This window comes from Vidua macroura, chromosome 9, assembly GCF_024509145.1.
Source record: "Vidua macroura isolate BioBank_ID:100142 chromosome 9, ASM2450914v1, whole genome shotgun sequence".
Lineage (NCBI taxonomy): Eukaryota > Metazoa > Chordata > Aves > Passeriformes > Viduidae > Vidua > Vidua macroura.
Genome location: NC_071579.1, coordinates 27,914,863 through 27,933,173, shown reverse-complemented (window position 1 = coordinate 27,933,173; position 18,311 = coordinate 27,914,863). Strand labels below are relative to the sequence as shown.

At 41.3% G+C, this 18,311-nt stretch overlaps 1 protein-coding gene across 1 annotated transcript in view; it reads left to right on the top strand.

The window, feature by feature from the left end:
* GLIS1 (GLIS family zinc finger 1) overlaps nucleotides 1-18,311 on the top strand; it is a 180,600-nt gene that overhangs the window by 30,215 nt on the left and 132,074 nt on the right.

The window sequence follows — 18,311 nt, the reverse complement described above, 5'->3', positions numbered from 1 at the left end:
TCTCTATGGGAGTTATCTTGATTTCCAGCCAATAGGATCTGTCTGGTCCACAGACTCTTCCTGATGGACAAGAGTGCTACTGTTTGCTTATAGCTGTTGAAAGAATTGTAGAATTGGAAAAAATACTTAGTGATAGAACTTTCATCTGCTCATTTGACACTGCAGTTAATGAATGTCTCATGTCTTGCCATCCAGAGAAGTGATATTTGAAAATCTAACCCGAATGCTGTGTAAAGTTTTTCACAATTAAGGCAAAAACATTATCTCATTGAGGACTGAATTCTCCCACCTTGAGAAATACGACAGAGGACTGTAGCCAGTTTGCTCATGTAAATACCCAAGTAGACTGCTCCTTCCTAAGTATTCAGTCTTCATCCTCACCTGACACATGCACAGGTGTGAATACATGTTTTGTGTCTGGCCCTCAGTTTTGTCCTTGGAAAGCCCAGCTTTAAATCTGACCTTGTAGGAGAGAGACTCAAATTGAAGCTTTTTGAATTGAAGATGCCTTTTAGGAGAGGAGTGGTCCACCTCCAGAAAGCCCTGGAGGGTTGATCTTACAGATGGGTCAGGTGTCATAAACCAGATGATGTGAAATTTCTCCATTGCACTGTAGCTGTGAGAATGCCAGCAGTATCCACATGGTTAAACTCAGTACACACTTCTTTGGGTGGTTGGAAGCACCTGATCTGTACCTTGGGTAATGCCTGATTTAAACACATTCCAAACTGCAGGTTATGGCACCAACTCAGTCTGCAGCTAGGGATGTATAGACTGGTTTTTTGGCAGGAACTGTCTAACTTTTGTCTGCAATATATAATAAGTCTTTATAGTGTTTAAGACACATAAATCTGATCTCCCCCCAAACTGTCTGTAGTTCATTTCCTCCAAGGTTGGGAGCAGGGGGAAATCCAGGTAAATGGAAGGACAATTTGAAGAAGAGAAAGATCCTGTGAAATCATTTGAGCATGAAATGTTGGATTTAAACAATGAAGTAGCTTCCTTTCCTATTCTATTTATCATTTTAATTGCTTAAAGCATATTTCTTAGAAATAGTCAAAATACAGACTCAGACGTATTTATATTTTATGCATCCCTGCTGTTACGATTTTTTGGATGTAAAATGGATCGACAAAACCCATGGAGATGTTTATACAGAAAACATAGTATAATGAAAGTCTTACTGTGAATTTTGTGTTGATAGCATTTGTAATAAATCAGAAGAGTCAATTACTTTACTCTGCTATACACACAGTAACTACTGTCACATTGCATGAAAACATTACTTATCTACTCACTGTAAAGATGCCAGCTATCTCTGGATCAAACTGTGCTGAACTATGAAGTCAGACTTCTTATAAGGAAGGAATACTTGCAAATCATACAAATATATGTTCTGATGATAAAGCCAAAGGTTTCTGACAAACTACTAGATGAGGATTTTTCTTACTAGTTATTTTCTCTACTGAGAGGGAGGAGGGAACCCAAATCAGTTCCTTGAGTTGTTAATGTTGAAGTAGTTCCTTGGGGACACAGAGGGATCAAGCACTGTGTATCTTAAGCATTTCTAGTTTGGCAAAGAGAGTCAAGGCATCAGTCTAGGGGGATATCCTACAGGGACAGAAATACTGGGTACGAAATGGACGCTCTTATTTCTAGAAGACTGGCCCTTTCTCAGGGTTTCCTCTGGTGTCAGGCTGAGAAGGAAATGAGGGACTCCAGGCCAGTGTTTTTAAACAAAAAATGCCTTGAAAGATGTTCGATCTTAGCTCTGAGTAGTCATTGTGGCTCTAAAACCAGTAATGCATGGCCTGTAGACCAAATTGAGCATCTCAGTGCAAAATTTAGGCTGTTAGTAACTCCCACTTTTATAAGAAATGAAGCAATGTCCCTTTCATGGTATGTGTGAACTTCAAAGGCTTTAGCTCTAGAACCACCAGAGGCACAAAGAAATTGAGGTTCTGGGGCTTTTAATCCCTTCGAAAAAGGGATTATTATTATTATTATTATTATTATAATTATAACCCAAAATTCTAGTCACCCCTATTTGCCCCAGTTTCTTGATATGAGTTCTTCCAAAATACCTGTAAGCTCCAAGTCATCAATTTTATTCTCATTTTCAAAACCACAAAACCCTGGAGAATTAAGTGTCTCAGCCTGGATTGTAGCTCAGTTTTTAATACGCTAGTGTTAGAACTGCGCTTGCTTACAGCACTGACAGCTGGTAACACCAAAATTAGCAGTTGTGCTGTTCTGGACTCCAGCCTTGGCAGAGCCAGCTTAGGTACTGCTGAACGGACTACAAGGACCTTCCTGTGAGCTTACAGTTGGCTTGCAGCAGAAGACTCTGAGTAATCAGGCAATTACAGCTGAAATCAGAATCAGCCACTTGAAGGCTTTTTTGTTTTTGCATTTCTGTTTTGTTTGGAGTTGTTATGTGAGTTTAAAGATCTTGAATCATTTTCTAAGCCTCTGCATTCAAATTGATTGAATACTGGGTGCTATAAAAACATTACTTCAGCACAGATACACTTAGACAACTCCCTTCTAATTTTCTGTAACTGGGTTCAGGCACTCCAGCAATCTTTGGTGAAAAGCCATTGGATACAAACAAGTTGTAACTTTTATCCCAATTGGATGGCTGAAGGCATTTCATGTCTTTGTGTAAGAAAGTGGCCTTCTTTAATAATATATCCAGACCGTGCAGGGCTGTGAAAAGGTTTCTTGTTTACCATAGCCAGGACTCTGTCAATTCAGTGCCAAACGGGGTATTGGGCTTTCCCGTTTGAGCTGCTGTGCTGTTAATGAAGGATCTTTGACAGTACTTTTTACATCTTCCCAAGTTTCATGTGTGCCAAGTTCTCAGAATGTGATTCCTCTTGCTAGATAGAGGACACAGAGGCAAGGTGATGTCTGCAACAAATCCTTGTTAATATGCTTCACCCCTTTTGGGAATTTCCAAAAAAGATAAGTGTTTTCAGAAATGTCTGTTTAGATAAGGGAAAATTCCTATGCAGTGAGTATTAATTACTTACAGTTCTTCCTTCTGTAGTCAGGCTCTTGCAAAGATTGCCATTTTAACAGCACCCTTGCAGCATTATCCATACCATTGGATGTCCCTTAGATCCACACACAACATTCTAATTATTGATGAGATTTCATCACAAGTTTAGCAGGATCTGGCGAACTCTGTATGAATGTTCCTATGTTGTCACCCACATACTGTAGACATAAAACCACTAGCTGTCGTTTGGAGAAATCCATTGTTTCATCATCCATGATTGTACAGCACTTTCCAGAATTTTTCTGAGAAGCATCCCTTATGAGTTATAGAGCCATAATTTCCATTATCTCATGTTGAGTAACTGGATTTGTGAATTTGTCTTGAGTCATTTTCAGCTACTTTGAAATATGAGGATCAGATTCCGTTTGCAACCAAGACGGTTAAGATTGATTTCGACTTTATTCTTTGCTAAAGGGTTTATTTTCAGTTTCTTTAGTTTAGTGGTCTTGCAGTGCAAGCCTTTGTCAGGCAAGATAATATCTCCCACTTAATGTTTTCATAAGGATCTTCCTGTTTTCTTTTTTCTTTAAAGAGCATTGAAAATTTAGCATTTCACCCACATGTTTGTGGTCTTCTGAACGGTATCAGCTGCTTTGCAATGATCTCAGATAGATTTTAAGATTGTTTTTTCTCCCAGCTGGAAAACATGGATGGCATAACAGCTTCATTCTGTGCAGTTAGTCAAAAGTGCAGTTCTTTGGTACAAGCTACAACAGTAAAAGCCCTGTGTGTCTTGACCACCTTGTAAACCAGAGAACTGTTAAAAATCCTCAAATTAGGGATCTGAGCACCCAGTCAAGTAAAGAAATTATATTTTTCTTGATGAGCTGTAGTTGGATTCTGCTGCAGACAGCATTGGATAGAACTTTAACCACCAAAAGCTGAATCTTGCTGAAAGTTTTGTGTTTTTTTTTTGTTTTTTTTTTTTTTTTTTTTTTTTTTTTTTGTTGTTGTTTTTGTTTGTTTTTGTTTGTTTTTTTTTTTTCCCCCAGCAATCAGAAAGCTTAAGTGATTTTCATTTTGGCATCTGGAAGTTATGCTGTCTGATTTTGTGCTTGTTCAATCACTACTAGCATAGTGATACAGCACAATAGTGGTTTATTTATCCATTAGGTAATCCTGTCTGGAAAAATCAAAGTTTTATAGAACTACTGCAGCATTTGTAGAAGAAGAGCAATACCTTCCAACAGAAAACTAAAGCATCTATAAGGGAAGCATGAAATCCTTTAACTTCATGGGTTTCAGGCTGCAGAAGGTCACTAAAAAGATGATGGTCTCACCATTGCCTGGCTGGTCACTCTTCATGCAGAGGTAATTCTTGGAGCTTGGTGACAGAAGGGAAAAAATGGGCAGAGCAGAGGAAGTTGGCCAGACCTACAGCACACACTGGATATCCTTGGGAACACAGAGGACACAGAAAGCCATTTCTGAGAGAAGGAGGACAATAGTGTAGAAGAAATGGGAGACATGGACAGTAAACTTCAGCCAGGCTTAAGTGGAAAGGTCATGTTGGATTGTTCTTCCAGTTGGGAAAAAGAGAGGCCTCTAGATGTGGCTGCAGAAAGGGCCCATCCACTCATGGCGGTTTTTCAAGAGCCCTTGGCTCTGTGGGAGAAGAAACAGCAGACAACATTGGAAACCTACTCATTTGAATTAAAGAAAACAGCAAAGTGCATACCCAAGAGACTGATCTTGGTGACTGTGATTCATAGAGAAAATGGTTTATCAGCTTTTCTACTAAAGCTGTCTCTTCCCATTGCCCTCCTTCACATAGAAACAAGTGTCTGCCCCCATGGCAAATCACATGCATCAAAAGAAACACATGAGGACCTCTGCAGCACTCAGGCAGATCCTGAGTCCAGCTGTAAGAAAAATGCTGATGCACCCAACATGCCTTTTGTAGAATTTAGGAGCTGATGCAAGAAGGCTTTATTGGCTGACTGCTTAAGTCTTCAGAGCTTGGAATTAGAGAAAAGCCAGGAAGAAATGTGCTTTTGGAGTGCTTTCAGTGCACTTTGACTCTCTAGAGGTTCATAGTATCAATAGTGCAAACTGCAGAATTCTTGCTCAGAACTGACTGTTCTATTGTACAAACTTTTTCATGCCTTGAAATGGCACATGCTGATCCCAGATGTTAGAAATAATCAAAGCAATGTGACAACTAGAAAACTTGGTATCAAAAGACACTATTTGATCTGCATTTTAAGTACCTTTTAAAAATGCAGAATCAGAGAAAAAAGTTCTAAGAAAATTGAGGTAACTTTTCAAAGGTGTAGTTAAAAAAGTAAAACTATAAAATTACAAATAGTTAAAAGATTAATGAGAAATTGATTTGTTTTATGTAGTTAATGCAAAAAGTAGAATATTTTTTAATCTTACTGTGTATTGGCTAAAACTGTTACCTTGATGACTGGAAAAATGCAGATTGTCTGAGAACGAAAGGAAAAGAGCACATCCTTCAAGCAGAGGACTTGTTCTCTGGTGACATAACTCTGTTGTGACTTCTGTAACACCCATGGTACTGTAGTGATGGATAGTATGGACACATTGTTGAAGTTGCAAATAGATCCTATTGATTGCAAAAAGTCATACTGTTTTCCCACATGTACTTAATAGGATTATTTTCCAGCAGAAAATTTCAACTCAGCTATTTATTTTTGCATTCCATGATAGAGAGGCTTCAAATCTATATTTGTGGTGTATCTAGATAACACAGTGGTTTAGGCCTTTGTGTAAAAGGAGACTGTAAAGAAGTTTATATAGAAGTCCTGTTCTTTTCCTCTCTGAGATATATGTCACAGGAATACATTTTTAAGAAAAACTTTGAAATCTGGGTTCAAAACTTTGTTTTTCTTGCTGTAGTAAAGGCAAAGATAAGCCTGACCTAAAATTGTGGAGATGCTTTTAGGCTTCTGGAGAATTGATATTAGATCCCCGATTGATTGGAAGTTGATGCAGCTCAAATCCGTCTGTTAGTCTTCCACAACACCAAGTGATTAGTAATCTTTACTTCAAGATAAAGGCTTGGGATCATGGAAATGTGCTTTAGAACTTGGTGTGTCCTTAGTGTGAGTGGGTCATGAAATGGTCCATGAAATGACTGTGCCTGTTCTGTGTATGTTACAGAGCAAAACGAGGTGGTGTCTGATTTAGAGCCAGCACAGCCACTTAGTGCCACTGTGCTACAGTATTTCCCCCTGATCTGAAAGGTGAATTCAGGGATGTCTCTGGCAGTAAACATGACTGCCACTCACAATTACTTTTAGTAACAATAATAATTTTAAAATAAACTGTTGAGATTTTTTCCTGATTTCTATGTACCATGGCACAAGGTTTGACTGCAGCTTTACTTGTTAGGAGGCAAGGCTGAGCTAAGTAAGAGATGATAGACTTGGATTTAATTCGGAAGGAAAGACACTAGAAAGCCTAGTTCTTAGCACCATGAGATGACACAGTTGGGACTGTCACACACAACTGGATCAGCCCTTGTGGATCAGTGTGAGAGCTTGAGGTATTGAAGGGCAGAGAGTTTGTGAAATCATCACCTGCGTGGGAAGATTTCTGTTGGGGAAGAGTTGGACACAATTTACTCTGATTTGAGGCAGAGTTGTAAAGATAACATCTTAGGGATCCTTCTAATCTCTTTTCCATGAGACAGATAAATTTGATTGATACTCCCTGATGTATAAACACCCATACTGGATTAAAGTTCAGTATTCTCTGTATTAATGGAAGTGGCAGGAAATGCTGAAGGAAGAGCAGAAGGAGTCAGGCTTGTAGTTAAACTTCCTGCCACTAATAGTGTGCAGCCTGGGGACTTCTTGAATTAGTGCTCATGTTTTACAGATCTTCACCTGTCTGGCTACCACAGTTTTTTCTAGTCAGTATTTTTAACATATGCATTCACAATATTCACAATATTCTCTGATGGTTTTTCATAGCTTGTATTATAGTGAAACTCCCCACTAAAAGCTGAACCATTGTGATTACACAAAAACGGCCACGTGATGTTTGCATTTGGTGCCTCCTCTCCTTTGCACCTTACAGGAATGTGAGTGGAGTGGTCAGTAATCCATGTGCTGCTTAGTAGTATTTTACTGCTTGGATTGCACAATATATAATGACATGTTAGGGAAGGAAATTGGTCATTTCTTGTCCTGAAGGAAAGTTGTCACAGGATTGAAATCAGTTTGCTGGTATAAAACTCAAACTTGAGTTTTATAGCATGACCTTTAGGATAGGATGAGATAATTTTAAGAGGCCATCATGCTCCAGCGAAGTCAAAATGGAATGAGAAGTGGGGAGGAATCATTAAAAACATGAGTACTAAATTGTTTTTGCACTGTGTTAGGTTCAGATATTTGTCCTAACATCTGGTTTCTCTACCACTTTCATCTTAAATCTAAGCTGGATTTTCTTAGTAAACAAGCAGCAAATTCATCACTGTGAGCTTTCCAAAAAGCTTTACAAGTTATTTTAAAGATCTTTTTGGATCTTTTAGTTTTATTGCACAATAAGCTTCCATTCATGACTGAAGATGCCCGCTTGAGGTGTCAACAACCATGTTTCTTTCCTGCATTTCAGCCATATTCTGTGAAACTAGACCAAAAAATCTATTAAATTAGATACGCCAATAGAAATTGATTTTGAAATTGAGAAAAATTATTATTCTTTCTGATATCCATACAGCTGTGAATACATCTTGATTCAATTTGTACCAAGCGGTGGGAAAACACTTTTTGAACAGTTTGAAACATTTAATAGTCCTGTGATGCACAGTTGATTTACAGTTGAGCTGTACTGGATTTCAGTGCCATGTGTCTGAAAGTTTGAAGGTATGATATGGAAAATTATTACCTTCCCTGTTATTCTGAGTAATTGCTCTCTAATGGACTCTTCCAGCTTTGAGACTGTTTTATTGCTTAAGGTAACTGTTAGCTGATGCCAGTTAATACAGCTGTGATTATTGACCAGCCCCTGGGAGGATATTGTCTGTTCCCTGGGTGACAGGAGCCCTGTGTGCTCTATCCCTCTTAGCTTCTAAACAACTCAGAAAAAAAAAAAAAAAGAAAAGAAAAAAAAAAAAGCCCTTTTCCTCTAGGAGTGCTAACTCAGGATAGCAGAAATAAAGGCCTTGTCAAAGAGGCTTGGACCATTGATCCATCTAATTGAGAGTCCCATCTCAGCCTGCAGTGATCCTGGACGTCTCAGGAGGTGCTGCAGTGCTGTGGTTGGTGGTTCCTTTCTGCTGAAGTCTTGATGATCATCTTCTTGTGATACAAGGAGGTGAGAATTAATTATTCCCTGCTTACCGTTATAGCATTCACCATGTAGCTTGATCACCTCCTGTTATTTTTGGGTTTGAAATAAATTTCAGATCTCTGTGGGATCTCTTACTCTGAGATACATTCTCTGCCTTTGCTTATGTCTGCTGTCCCCTGGTTTGTACAGTGTCCCTTTTGGCTGGAGTTTAACTGCAATGCTGAGAAAGGGTAGCCATTGAACAGAGTTATTTTGCTATTTCCATTTGTTTGCAGCCCTTGAGTGCTTTTCCACCAAGTTTGTAGCATGGGCATGTGCCACCTGAGGTTCCATGGACTGAAACTGTCCATAGTCCATAACCAAAAGGAGTAATTTTAGGTACTTGACAAAGGAATGGTTTGGGGGCCAAATCACAGTTTTTTCCTGACTGGAAGTAGAGCCTGTTCACCAGCCACACATGTTGGAAAATCATGGGTGCAGCTCATGGCCTTGGATGAACAAGTACCCATCTGAATAAGTACTTCATTTAGTCAGGCATGCTTTTTGTGTATTTATTCCAATCATATCTTATCCAGTCTGATCCTTGTATTTCATTTTTAGTCTGAGTGAGGAACCAGATTCTTTCATGTTGAAACTTCATGGGAAGAGAAAGGAAATATTTTAAATAATTGAGAAATAAGGTCGCTGCAGCTAGGCTATGAATTACTGAATATTGTATCAAGTGCTGAAAGAAAGTAGAATATACTGAGACTTCTAAAATCACACAAAAGTATCTGGAAGAGGAGCTTTATTTCTTTGTAAGGTGCCGGGTAACTATAGAGGGCAGGTGGCAGTGAAAATTCATGAACATCAGCAAAAAGATGTGACACATGAGCTCTAAAAATACTGTAATTATCCATATCTCTTTGAATTTGAACAGGTTTGAGCTTGGCAAAAAGTAATTAAAAGTGTCTCCAGCTGATGCTTTTAGCCCCACTTGTTCCCTGTTCTTTTCTAGGACATTCTGCCCAGGTAAAAAGAGGGGGGACATCTCTGAGGTTTCCTGAAGTGCTGTTGGCTGTTCAGGTGTGCAGATATGTTCAGGGAAGTATTACAGGGCATGGAGTCAGCTTGTCCCGCTCTGTGCATATCAGACTTACTGTGAGTTAATGTTCTTGTACTGTCTGGTGTGCAGGCACATTGGGCATACTCACAGGTGGCCTTTTTGCTGAATAAATGAAAGAGGAGCCAGTAATTCTTCTATAGAGGTACACAACTGCCCAGGGGCCTTTGCTGGGGGTTATTCGTGCTCCATGCATAAGACTTCATCTCCTGGATAACTTAATCTGCACCAAGGCAATTCAGTGGCCTTCCTGAGGGGAGGAGATACAAGAGATGTTCAGGTTGGGAGGCAAAGAAATGGAACTGCAGAGAGGCACCTGCATCATGCCAAAGGACAAAAAGACAGAAGATGATGTTTTGAAACATGGTGATCCCCATCTATAGACTGATGCTGAGAACAGAGAGGAGTGTAGCAGGAGGGCAGGGCTGTTACTGAATGATCCAAGCCATAGGAGACCTGTCTAGTTAACAGAGCAGTAAATCTGAGCTTTCCTGTGTATATTTATTTTCACATCACAATCTGTTTAAGCAAGAAAAGCACATTTTAATTGCACTCTAAACAAGGATTTCTCCTTCAGCATTTTACATCTGTTTCTTGTATGCAGTGCCAAGCTGATCTTGGTGATGAGATGTTCTAGCACAGCATGGACATGAGCCCAATGGGCAGATGTTTCTTCTGCTGCATTTTCATTCACTGTTTCAAGGGGCAGATGAGAGACTGTTTTACTCCTTCACAAAGGTTTATAATTCATGAAGCTCATTACTGTGAAGAGAGCTGCACATCTGGCATAAAGCACTCTGGTGGCCCAAAGAATGTGCTTGCAAGAAATAAGATGCTTTTGTAATAAATTCTAGAGTCTGACTGGAATTAACTTCATTTAAGACTAAAGAGCAAAGATAATAGATAAGATAATGGATGCTGGAAAGGTGATACCGGGGAGCTGAGTTGAGTTACAGTACCTGTGACATCTCAGAGCAGCGTGAAACGCTTTGGGCTGTAAAGCTGCTGCCTGCAGTTATCAGATCATGTACACAGCGACCTAAGGATTTGATCCCGGGAGTTCGGGTAATGAGGACAGCGTGAGCAGCAGACCAAGGGCCGTTCACTCCCTGTGGCAGAACGTGGGTAGAAAACAAACCTTTTATTCCTTTTTCTGTCGATGGCTCCGAGACGCGCGCGGAGCCGGCTCGGCCACCGCGGCACGGCGCTGCTCTCGGGCTGCTCCGCTTCCCCGGCACAGCCTCCGCCCCAGGAGTGTCACTGCCGGCAGCACCGAACCGCACCGCACCGAAACGCGCCCGGCTCCCTCTCCTCGTCTTCATTCATGCGCTTAGCAGCAAAAGCCAGCTTCGCAGAAAGCAAAATTCTTCCCCTTTGCCTGCTGCTCTGCTGCAAAACGTGCGTTTGAAAACTGTAGCCTGTGTTTATTAATTTAAAAAAAACAAAACGAGCCAGTGATTGTGGAGATAAAAATATTCCAGTTGAATGATCAAATGTACCATAAAGTCCCTCTGGACTAAGACATCTTACTAGTGGCATCCCAGCTAAATTTAGACTTTAAAATTAAAACCATTTCTGCTGAGAGGCCAGATCTGTGGGCATGTTCTGCAGTTAGTGAAAAGACAAAGATACTTCCCAAAGGTTAATTCAGACACTTAAGATCTGAAGTTGTGGGTGTCTCTCCTGACTCTTGTAAAAGGCTCTTGTGCTCCCAAATTAGATAGGATTAGTGCAGGACTGAATTTAAGTGTAAAGTTTAGAGTAGGCTGTAGTGAATTGAGGCACAGATTTTGATTAGCTTTCAAAGGAGCTGAAGCCAGGCTGGTACTTTTTGGCACAAAGGGCTGGATAAAGAGTTTTTATGGACATGGAGAATCTCTATAGAGGCTGACAGTAAGTATACATTAATAAAAACTGCTTCAAAAATTATATTTCTTAAATGGAACAGTACGAATCCTGCTGACTTTTAATGGACTTTATATTCCAATTCCTTCTGTGATCCACTGGCCACAGTACACCACAGTCCCTGTATTTGTGAAATGTCCTCCTGATCAGCTGGTTACTGCGGAGTGTCTGGGAGAGCCTTGCTGACTTAGTAAGAATCTGTGCCAAGCAGGTGAATGACAGCCCAGGGGAGGGATGAGTTTGTTATTACATTTATCTTGGGAACCAGCAGCATTTGGAGATCCACAGTCTAGCTGCAGTGCTGGTTAATATATTGAAGTTTTCAGCACACAACAAGTCTGAAGTAAGTGCTGCATGCTTTTCCTCACTTCTCTAGGAAGAACAGGGATTCTTATCAGAATATGACAGGAGATCCCCAATGGAGGCTTCAGAGTATTCATTATTAGAGAGCAAAAATGACACAGTTATTTTAACAGGTTGTCATCAAAATCATGTCAGGGACATCATCGTCTGCCAGCTCCACTGGAGGAGTTGTAAGAATCGAACCTAGAGAAGACCGAGGGGAAAGAAAGCACACTTGAGTGAAGTCAGTTCATAATTCCAATTTATGGATGTGGAAAAGCATCCCATTTGCTAAATCCCGCTTTGCTTTTTTTCAAATTCCCACACCAGTTACCTGCTGATCTATTCCTTATACAAAATTGTAGGGTAAAAATCTCTCTTCATTTGCTCTCATAGCATGCACTGTATTTATTCTATTTATTCAGTTAGAGTGAGAACAGAATTTGGCTGTTCTATTCTGGAACAATCAGTGTTCTCTATTTCAGCCTAATAAGTACTCATTTAGCTTTATTTAAATATTATCATTTTCTTCTCCTTCTCTGAAAAAATGGGGGGAAGAAGTTCTTTTACAATTTTGACTCACACCCCAGGGCTTTGTAAAACTGGAATGTGCAATTAACATAAAACCAATTCTTTGGTATCTGAAATAGTGGGGGAAAAGGCAGAACTGATTCTTGGTGCCTCTCTTGTGCAACCCAGCATTCCTTCAGAGTAGAAAGATTCCAGTATTAGTGGAAAGCGTTTTTGTAAGACATCTCAGCCCGTGCCAGCACGGCATGTAATGCACACCAAGCAGCCAGCTCATGAAGAAAAACATGTTTACAGAAACTGAAATGACTTCTTTGTTGTTTACTCGTGTAGAGGAGAATGGCGTCAGGAGTACTTCGAGAGAGAATGTTGCTTTTAAATTGCCACTGAACCAGCACTGTGGTGTGACCAGGCAGAATTTCTGTGACCTTGAGACCCTTCCAGGGGCTGCTGAGCAGATGCCCCATCAAACAGTTGCTGTGTGGCACAGAGAGGGATATTGTCACCAAAGACACGGCTGTAGGCTGGACTTAACCCTGCCCTGTCACCCCAGGGAGAGTGACTCAGTGCTCGGTCACAGCAAACCCTGCTGGTAACATCACCCGCTGCCAGACTCTGCCATCTGCCTGTGCTGATGGATCCAGCTCACCTGAGCAGTTCAGAGCTCCAGCATGTGATTGAGCTCATCAGTAATGTGTGAAGGTTTAAATGCAGCTGTGCTGCTTGTGCTGCTTCATGCTGACCTTCGATTAGCACGTTGTAGAAATCTTCCTCCCGGTTACAGGATTTTGGAATTCCTCTGGTTATTTCCTGTTCACTTTTATCTGCTCCCCTCTAGGGATCTGTAATTGCCTCTGAATTTTTTTACCTCTGATAGATATGCATCATCAGTACTTGTTAAAGGTGGGGTTTGTTTTGTTTTGTTTTCCCTAAAGAGCAATTTGTAATTCATACAGTGGATGTATCTTTTGGCTCCAGGCTTGAGATCCTGGAGATCCCACCCACTGTGGGCACAGGCACTGTTGCATTTCTGTTCATCTGGGTGTGGACGGTGTTTTGAGTATTGCCTTTGCAATCAATCAGATTAGTTACTTGTATCCTTCTTTTTCTAGTAATAGCTGAGTGTTTGCCAGGGTTCCCAAGATCCATGGGTATGCTGACAGTACCTGGGCAGGGGGCAGCTCAAGGCAGAAGGAAAAAACGTGGTAAAATCAAAACCACTGACTGTAGAGGATGATTTTACCTTCTCCTTTCCTGGTAGAACAGCTGCCCCACAGGGCTTCTAGCTAGATGCTGAAGGGGTTGTCACCATGAGCAACATTAGTGGAAAGTATTTGTGTTGTGAATGTCCAGCCAGCACAGCTCTGAGTGGATAGTTTGTGTGAAGAGCACGACAGAAGTATGTACCTTTTTCTTCTTTTGTTTTCTTTTTCTTTTTTTTTTTTTTTTCTTTGCTACAAGCAGCAGGTAATGGAGAGAGGGGTGATTCACACACGAGTTAGACATCACTTACAATAAATGTGTTGCTCTTGAAAAGCTTAATCAGGCAATTCTGCAAACACAGCAGACCTCTTGTAGGGCTTGTCATGATTTTTAGGTCCTTACCCTTTTCATTTTCTTTCTGCTCCTGGATGGTACTTCTTGTCTTTGCTCCATTAGATTTCCTCCCATTTTAGCAATAGTATTCTCTACTCTTTGCAGCATCTTGTATTGCAGGCTCTTCTGGTTCATTTACATTACCCTTGTGGCATGAAGTTACCCCTGTTTGCAAGTGGGGAAACAGAGGCTGAGTGCCCAGATCCTTTGTCCATTCCTATTGATCCTTCTATACAGAAGTGTTGTATGATGTTCTCTATCCTAAATTCTAAAAAAAGTTGTTTGACTAAATGCTCCTTCTGCCACTGTGGGGTTTCTCTGTACTGCAGGTTTACTAGTGATTTCTCCATATGACCAAGGATTGTATTTTCTGGAGAAACTTGTGTGCAACAGAATAGATCTCCCTGATCAGACTGTATTTTCCTGCTTTCTGTCCTTAATTTCATCCTGTGCACTTACACTCGTGCTTCCCTTTTTAAACAACAAATAACAGTGTATTCTGTAGGATCATTGCTGTCAACTTGCCTTCCTCCCTCCAACCACCTTCCTAGGATGCATCTCCCATTCTTTCTCCTCAGATTATGAAACTTTGCTTTTCAAGACCTAATGTCAGTTTTTCCCTTTATAGGCCTTTCCTCTCCATACTTACTGTTTCTCTGACTAGCTGGAGTGATCTCCTCCTCCTGGTGTCTGCTCTGAGGGCAGGAGCTGTTCTGGTACTTTCTCTTCTTCAGCAGTGGGAGGTGAGTGACTGGACAACCATTGCCACATAGATATCTTGTGCTGCCCTCGGCATGGCCTGGAGACAGACTGGGACAAAGAAACTACAGGGATAAGAGGGAACGTGGGGGTGAGTCACATGGGATCAGAAGTGTGACACAAATCAGTGTTGCAGCAGTAGCAGCTGCTTCATCCTCAAAAGCTGATGGCTCTGTGGGAAGCAGATTGCCTATGACTCAGTTGGCTTTGCTGACTCCTGCACAAGTTTGAATGAAGCCCAGGCTGACCCCAGAGGTCTGCAGTGAGTTCATCTTCTTGATGCACACAGCTGGGAGATGTCTAATTCTGTCTCCAGTTGCAGTGCTGGCAGGAGTTGAGATTGCTACCCTGTGCTCAGAGCTGAGCATGGGAGGAGGAATCACAAGGCTCACTGTGAAACGGTGCTCCTGAGAAATGAATTAAAGGGTAATGAGGATCTCAGAGATCTTTTTATCTCTTAAAATGAATCATACTACTAAAACCATAGGATAGTTTTCCTGAGGTGTTTAATAGCCCTGAGAGGTTCTGACAGCCCCAGCTGCTATGCAGTATGTTCCTTGGATATAGAGCAGCTACTGAGACTGACTGTGAGCAAGGCTCACACTCTACTTCTTCTCCTTTCCTCCACCTCGCCCCATTTCTCCTGTCTTTCTGTTTGATCACTGTGTACAAAATCAGTGGGTGTCTGTTTTGTTTCTGGCATTAAGGAGCCATGACTTCTATGACTGTTGTTGGACGCTGCTGCTAATGTGTCACATCACTAGAGTGGCTCTTTTCCTTACGCCTCAAAGTTTTACCGATGGCATTGCCGTGAAAAGTAGCATGAAATGGATTTTGGACCAAAGCATATAAAAATGAACACATGGGGTGCTGTTGAGCCAGTTAATGGGACTTAATATTTGGCAATATCATGGTTTGATTGAAGAACAGGCTTGCAGTTAGTTTAGCATGGTTGTAAGGAAGGTGCATCTTGTCCAATAAATCTGATGTCGAATTTCCTTGAGGTGATGAGGTTAATGGCTTGAGGTTTTCTTAAAAAAACCCTCAATCAAAAACCATAAAAGCCCCAACACGCATCACGTGATATTGCTCAAACATTTGCTAAACAGATAAAAGTGCTGGCTCAGAGTAATTGACAGTAGCAAGTCCAGAGTAGGTGGATTCCGTGGGTTTGCATATGCAATGGTCAAGCCCTTTAACACTTGAGGCTGGAGCTCCTAAACCATTGCTGATAGAACTTCCTGCAGGATGTGGAGGTGGATTCAGTGCTGAATCATGACAGGAGCAGAGTAGTGTAACAGGTACATTTTCAGTCGTTTGAGAAGCTGGAACCCATTGAGAAAAAATTATTTTAACACAGCTTGGTATTGCATACTGCTGGTGCAGTAGAAGAGACTCCTTGTCCTGGAAAGCCTGAACTCCTGAGGTGGTTCTGAATTCTGGGCAGCAGTGGCAGTACATACACTGAGGTGTTAGAGAGTTTTATGCTGCTCCCAGTAGAACATTACAAGTTGGAAAAAGTGCATTAAAGAGGAAGAAACCTTCCTGGACCTGAGTGCTTTACCTTCTAGCTTATTGGAAAAGTTGAGTGACTTGATAACAACTAAGCTCTGTACATTAAAAGATTCTTAATGTAGCAGAAAAAAAGCATAGCAAAAACTGGGGACTGGAAACGGTGTTCAAACAAATAAAATTAAAAAAAGTAATAAATTCTTAATAAGAGATGTAAAGCATCCCTGGAGTATATGAAGGCTCTCTGTCTCCTGAAATTAAGACTGGATGCTTTTTTGGCAGTTGTGTTCAGCTAGAGTGTGAGTTTACAGGGTCAAAGTAACTGAGAGAAATTCAGGGTCAGGCAGCGGGATTCAGTAGGTCCAGCAGTCTTTAAAAAAACTAAAGTCTTGAAAAATTTTATCACCTAAAGCACAGGGTCAGGCACAGAGCCAGTTTTCTCTCATGGATGCTAAAGGCAGATGTTAATCATATCACATTCCTGCCAACCTTCACCAGATTTTATTTGTCATCCTTAAAAGGGTATGATTTTGCTCAGTGGGAGGGTTTTCATTGGCTTCAGTGAAGATGAGTGAGTCAAAATAGCATTGCTTTTACTCCCAGATCAGTGCTCTGGTTTGGTATGTTCAGATATCAAGTGTGAGGCATTCACTAACACCTTTTTATACAGGCATCCCTTTTGATGCACTTCTAAAGCATTGAAATGTAGTTATTTGACAGGTTATCCTTCCAAGAACTGATAGAGAAATTAGAATTTGGATATTGCATTTTCCACTGTCATTTGGTAACAATTGCAATAAATTTGATGTATTTCTACCCATATAAATTTACTGAAAATCAGACTTGTTTATATTTTCATGATTGAGTCATAATTGCTTTCATGTCTTTGCTGTTCTTTCCATTGATATCTCCTTGGACTTTGGAGTTTGAAGAATTATTTTGAAAAAGAAAATGCAGGGAGAAGGTTGAGGATAAAGGCAGAGAGAGAGAAAGCTTGTCTGCAAGGCAGATTGTTTTCCAGGCTCTCATAGCTATATTAAAAAGTACCTGGAGACCAGTTAAAGAAGAGGTATTCCTAGCCCCAGCACAGAACTTATTGTTGCTCATAAAATCAGCATAGCTGGTGGTGCCTAACAACATCCTTGGGCAGCTCATACTTGAGCAATTCACCAGGTTATTGTAGAACAGATTATCCACACTGTCTATCTCCTTCTGCCCGGAGGAGAAGCTGCCAAGTCCTCATCAGGGCCCAAAAGCTGCCTTTACTACCTGTTTCCCAGTGACTGGGAGAGGAGATGGTATTTAATTGGAGAATAGGTTGTGTTTGTTTTGTGTGCTATTAGACAGGTACCCTTTGCAGGCTCAGCAAGGCTCCCTGCTTCCCGTTGGCTGCGTGCAGAATTCCCATGAACGCTGATGGATGTGCAGTGCAAGAGGCTGGGGAGGGCTTTGGGGGTCGGTGCAGAGAGTGAAGGGGCTGCCAGGTTTCTGTCTGCTGCTGTGTGTACAACACAATCTGTGGCCAGGACACAGCCTCTGCCTGCCACGAGGGCCAGCAGGAAGGCTCTGCTGCCTGTCTTGTCCTAGCAGGAGCTGTGGTAGGGAATGGAGGGGAGGGAGCTGAATTCCTCTGGGTGGTCAGAAGAAAGCAGGACTATGGGCAGTGAGTGGTACCTAATGGGATACCCATTTGTAGCCTCCAGCCTTATCCCTGCCCTCCTCAGCAAGGTCTTCCCATGTTTCCTGGTATTGCTAAGCTGCTTGATAACATTTCTGTCTCTAGTTAGCTAACCAGAGTGCCCACAACTGGAGGGCAAGTAATTAATTTGTGTATTGACACAAACCATAATAATCCTGAAAATTTGTTAGAACTACACAAAAACAAGTGGTAGCAGAAATGTCATGTGTGAATGCTGCCCTTCAAAATTCCCTGGTCACCTGGATTTGAGGCAAAGCTAAAGGAAAGATGGCTGTTCTGTTTCTTGTGATGCAGGTTGGTGGGATTTGTCTGATATGAGACCCAGCCTTTCTGTCCTCAGGTTGCCACAGAGTTTTACAGCAGACACAGAGAGAAGTACACGTTTCAGTGATTTCCAGATTTAGTCCAGTCACCAATATGTAGTTGGTCTCTCTGGCATGGAAACTACATCTTCCTATCTTCCTCCTCATATGAGTTTGAAGCATGACTAGTTTGTCCAGCTTCCATCTCTCCATCTGCAGGTTGCCATGTGTGTAGCACCT